Raw genomic sequence first — 6,000 nt, 5'->3', positions numbered from 1 at the left:
GAAGAAGAAGAAGCTGGAAATGGCTATTTGCATTTAAGTATTTTACCATTTAACTCCAAGAACACAGACTCATCGGGGACAGAAGACTGAGAGAAAACATACCAGGCCGTGGGATGAAAAAGGACACGAGCCTCTGTGGCTTTTGAAGGAATCTGCACATAAACACATGCCCGCCCGTCAAATATTCCAATGTACAGGACATTCCACTCAAACTTTGAGTAGATTTGGATGACCAGCTTGCCCACATCACGAGACAGGCGCATTTACCCCATGTGGGAAGCTTGGTTAACTGAATCAGTCCCGTGTGTGAGGGGCTCTGTAGCCACCATATCAGCAAGTACGGCTTTGTTTGCAGCTGTACTAAACACCAGTGGCCGAATACTCCACTGAGCGTGACATTCCATCAGACAGCCTAATTCCATGGAGACCCTGCCAGGCAGTGAAAACACAATGCCGGTTGGAATTATCAATTACTATAGAAAAGCTGTGCTATTCCTGAGGTGGTGAGGGATATAGGAGGGCACATGCCCCAGAGAAATGAGAGTAGCAGCGACACCGTCTACAGGGGGATTCCGAGAGAAACCGGGAGTGCATTTAATTGATGCATGTGCAGCGCTCGTGACCCCATGTACTTGTTCAGCACCAGCCCCCTTAAATAGCACACAGATGGAGCTGTAGCAGATGGAGCTGTAAGATCAACTCCACCCATGCAGAATGTGGAACTGAATTTCCAATATCATCTTGGGAATCCTCCGGGTGGAAGGGAAAAAAAATCTCTCCTCTTAAATTGAGGGACAAAATTCACACTTCTGGTTTCCTGCTAAAGTGCTGAACCAAGAGAAGAAGGGGACATGGGTGGCGCTGTGGGTTAAATCACAGAGCCTAGGGCTTGCCGATCAGAAGGTCGGCGGTTTGAATCCCCATGACGGGGTGAGCTCCCGTTGCTCGGTCCCTGCTCCTGCCAACCTAGCAGTTTGAAAGCACACCAGTGCAAGCAGATAAATAGGTACCGCTCTGGCAGGAAGGTAAACAGCGTTTCCGTGAGCTGCTCTGGTTCGCCAGAAGCAGCTTAGTCATGCTGGCCACATGACCCGGAAGCTGTGTGCTGGCTCCCTCGGCCAATAAAGTGAGATGAGCGCCGCAACCCCAGAGTCATCCGTGACTGGACCTAACGGTCAGGGGTCCCTTTACCCTTAAGAGAAGAAGGGGCTGCTGTGAAACTTTAGGACTACTGTTTACATCAGGGGTAGGAAATGTGTTGCCCTTCCGATGGTGTAGGATTACAACTCCCTTCTTAATCTCCAACCATTGGCCAAGATGGCTGGGAGAAGGGACACATGTTCCCTCTCTCAGGAGGGCATGTATTTTCTCACATGCAACAAGGAATGCCGCTTCTTAGAGCAGAGATGAGAAACCTGTAGACTTCCAGATGTGTTAGAAATAAAACTCCCATCTTCCCTGACCATTGGCCAAGCTGGCTGGGACGAGTGGACGTTGCGAGTTCAATAACCTCTAGAGGGCTCCACATTCTCCCCCCCCCCCCGGATTTATATGATTCCAACCTACTCTGGGCCAAATTGGTTTGTGACCATGTGTCAGGCATACCTTTTAAAGGCTTGGGTTTGTTTTATCACATTTATGTATATCTTGGATTGGTCCTTAGAGCCACCTGTCGATTTGCAACTGACTTTGTATACCACTTTCATGTAAGTATTTTGTCTGGGGTGATATTCATATAAACAATTTGGATACCCACAAAGAATGTGGTTATCCATTTAAGCCATAGGGATGGAGGGGGAATTATGTGGGGTCATCTGAACATGCATGAATCAATTCAAGTAACATCTAGCCTAGGCTGGGTTCAAACCACACCCTGTCTTCAACATGCCCTCCTCCATCTGTTAAGCCTCCCCCAAGGCCCCAGAACAGGGCTGGCCCATCTGAGAGGCAAGGTGAAGCAAGCACCTCAGGCGGCAAATTCCAGAGGAGCAGCAGTTTCCCAATGTAGATCTTTATTCTCCTATTGTTCCTGATACAGATATTCACTCACCCCTTCTTCTCTGGCGGAGAGCGGGTGCCATTTTGTGATTTGTCTCAGGGACCAAAATATCTCAGGCCAGCCTTGTCCAAAAGACTCCACTGAGAGTTACATTCATGGAAAGATCAAGGGGTATCATGTGGCAAAATGTGCTATTACAGACCCTCGAAGCCCTATATAGTCCCTCCCTAACTGCAAATAATTAGTGGAGTGTCATTTGAAACAGGTTCTCCAGCCAAGGAGATGCCTGGGACTTCTTAGCTGCAAAAGGATATGCGGAATATCATTTCCAGTAGAGGTCCTGCAAGGTCTCCCTTGTGTTGTAGTGAACACTATGCCCTTCTTGAAGGTACATCTGTTTTCAACTGGGAAAGTGGCGAAATTTGTATGGAGGACAAGGAGGTATCTGTCATGGAGCAAGAAACAAACCAAGAGAAGACCATTTCCAGTTGAGCCCAGCTTGAAAGGACCTGGGAGAAACTTCAAAAGGGGTCAGACGCTTTTTGAGTTTGTATTTCAAGCTCTCCTTATTCAGAGTCTTACACCATCTTTACATATGACAGGATGTCTAGACTATGCTTTTGTGAGTGGAATTAAAAGTGCTATTACCTCAAAGTATGTGTGGTGAATATACCTGGCACAATAACTATAGAGTTAGGGAAGAACCTCTGATCAAAAACCATGTAAGAGTGGTATATAGTTTAGACCAAAGCCACAAATTGTAGTGTTTGCTCTCTGGGAAGACTACCCTTACCCTCCCCTCCGGATCTTAAATAAGTTTAAAACTTGATGGTTTCTGTCCTTCTGCACACCCTCTACTCCTTTGTTTCAAAGGAACTCTTCAGGTGCAGTTTGAAGTCCGCAACACACACACACACACACACACACACACACACACACACACATTTTGATTCTTGGAGGAGAGAGATGGCGGGGGGGACAACTGGATTCCTGTGTGCTGGCGGGTAAAGATGATTTTAAAGTATTTTTCTAGCTTTTGTGTGTGTGACAGTCAGCATGCCAATTCTGCCTCTGATGATCACTTTCCTGACATTTATGTGGGCTGCCTAAGGTCTGATAGCCCAACACATCCCAGTTGACTGAATGCAGATAAGAAAGTCTTGTAGGCTGGTAGATTATGTTTGCATGTGTATGCTGCTTTGTGGAAAGAAAAAAAAATAGAGAAAGGGAGAAGAATCAGGATCATAGCAGCAGAGATGCGGAACCGTAACTTTTCTATCTCATGGAAAAAAATATACTCCTAGCTTTTACAGCCATTTTACCGATGTCAGTTTATTTCCTTTTTTTTATTTAGCCTCACTAAATTGCAGATTGGGTGTGGCTTAGAGTTACTTAAAATTTGAAGACATAATATTAAAAGAAGGCTGAGAAAGACCCAAGGAGGATCATTTTGAAAGAGCAGCATAGTAATATATATATATTAATTACACACACACACACACACACACACACCCCCCTCAATGGAAAATATAGACCATCACAGGGAGTTGGGGTGGGGGGTGGAGGATAGGAAATATTTCAGAGTGGAAATAAGAGAAACCACAAAGCCATCTGAAAGAGAAACTTATTGCCTTAAGACTAAAATGATAAAAGCAACATGCCTCTCACCCACTTTGCCTTTTCTAAATCTCAATGCCCTATGCTCAAGAAAGCCCCAGCCCAGGTAAATCACCCATCAGACTGCAGCCAACAAAATAACATGGGATTCCAGGTTAGCAAGCATAGGAGTCAACTCCTAGGGGCTCCTCAATAAAATATTTGAGGGGGCCGCCCCCAAGTTGATGGGCATTGCCATTCAAATCGTGTGCATGCATCATGTGATCAATTATGTATGGTGGGACTTACTTGCCCCCCCCAATATTTTATTCAAGTTGGCACCCCGATGGCAATTGCAGTCCAGCAACCTCTGAAAGGTCACAAATGTTCCCATCTGTGTTCTCAAATAAGCGTTGCTCTTTGTTCTGTCAATTTTCCCCCTGCACCTGTGCTCAGTCTGCAGATAGCTCACTATGGTAGCTCAATTGTGATTTAGGGCTGTTGCAGGCTGCCCTGAGCAGTGCATAAAAGGCACTGGAAGGGTGTGGTAGAAATCTCAAACTGGATAAATAAATACGGCTGCATCGTCCTCAACTCTTTCTTGTAGCAGGTAGTTGAATGGAGCCTGTTCAGTGGGATTTCGGAACATTCATGATTATTGCTTAGGTCAAGTCCCTCTTGAAAAGAGCTCCGGTCGAACCGGCAAACTTGGCTAAAAACAAACAGATCCTCGAGGGCAGTCTGGAAACCCATTGGATCCAAACTGGCACTCATGCTGGCAGAGAGGGCAGAATGAACAGCACCTGCCCACAGTATATTTGGCTTTAGGCAATGTGATTAGCTATTCATTTCCATGAGCACTGAAGTCCCTCTATAAATTAAACAGAAGGGGCAGGGAAAACATTTTAGAATTCAACATGAGGGTTTAAAGAATTAATATTTGAAGGCCATATAGGAATTATTTACAGTTTGTTTGTCTTTTTAAAAAAGGTCACTGTTCTCTATTTTTTTGTTCTAATCTTGTACAGATTAGAAAAGCATCACACAGCCTAGATGTATATAACTCCCATTGCTATTGAAGACAACAAAGGAGGGGAATATCTATGAAAGACATGCTGGAAACTGACACAAGAATATTGAAAGCTTATAGCATTTGAAGCATTTTTTAAAAAAATAACCCCAAAAAACAAAACCCTGCATAGAACATGTATTGGTCTGTGGGCTTCTCAGCAGCCTTAAAAAATAAAAAATAAAAAATACAAGGAAAATTGATATTCCCCACCCCCACCCGCTTCCCCAGCACTAAATATTTAGTGGTCTTTTCAAACCTTTTGTAATCTCAACTGGAGAAAACACTGAAAGATATTAATTCTTAGCCATGTGTCTCATAAATGAAGGCCATTCTGCTATTCTTAATGACAAGGCTGAGGCAGCAAGATGTCATTTGCTTTTTTACTCGGTTTTTAAATTGCTTTCTAAATGAACTACAGCTGTGAGGGCCAGGTGCTGTGATCCCTTTAGAAAGATCAGGAAATGATGAAATCCAAAATTTCAAAGTGTGATGGATGTCAGCTCCCGATTTGGTGTGTGTGTGAGGTCACCCTCATGCACCTGGTGCTATCTCCACAACAGCAGCAATGCTTCTCTGTGAAGAGAGAGAGGAAAAGAAAGAATTGGAGGCACATGTCGAATATCAGTCTAACAATACGAGAAACAGTTCAGAATTATCCCTTTGTTTTCTCCTCGTTTCTAAGACAGGAGTGCTGTTTATGCACACATACTCTTCTTAGAGGTACAGCAGGGCATTATAATCAAGTTAGCAGTGAAATATCAAAGGTTGGCTGAACAGCAGCAATGTTAAACAGCCTAACATGCAGGAAATCCAGCCTTAGAAAAATAAAGGTTTATTGACTGTTTACTTAATTAGAAACAGTAGCTGCAAGGTTAAGCACACTATTGGCTGAAATTTATGATATGGAATATAGATGGGGTGGGATCTACTATAGTTGTCCTCTTGCTGCCTAGATGCCAGCAATATTAGCTTGCATCAGCAAAACGGTAGCCCAAGGCACATTTACGAGGGAGCAAGTCCCATGTAAAATCAGTAGGATTTATTTCTGAGCAAAGCTGAAATTCTAACCCCACTTAGCTGGGAGGAAGCCCCATGGGACTTACTTCTGAGTAGACATAGAATCATAGAATTGTAGAGTTGGAAAGGACCCCTAAGGGGTCTCAACTAGATCATCCATGACAGATGGCCATCCAACCTCTGCTTAAAAACCTCCAAGGAAGGAGAGTCCACCGCCTCTTGTGGGAGTCTGCTCCACTGTCCAACAGCTCTTATGGCCAGAAAATTCTTCCTGATGTTTAGTCAGAATCTCCTTTCTTGTAACTTGAATCCATTG

This window comes from Podarcis filfolensis (genome assembly GCF_964270895.1).
Source record: "Podarcis filfolensis genome assembly, chromosome: 3".
Taxonomy (NCBI): domain Eukaryota; kingdom Metazoa; phylum Chordata; class Lepidosauria; order Squamata; family Lacertidae; genus Podarcis; species Podarcis filfolensis.
This window is presented reverse-complemented; position numbering follows the sequence as displayed.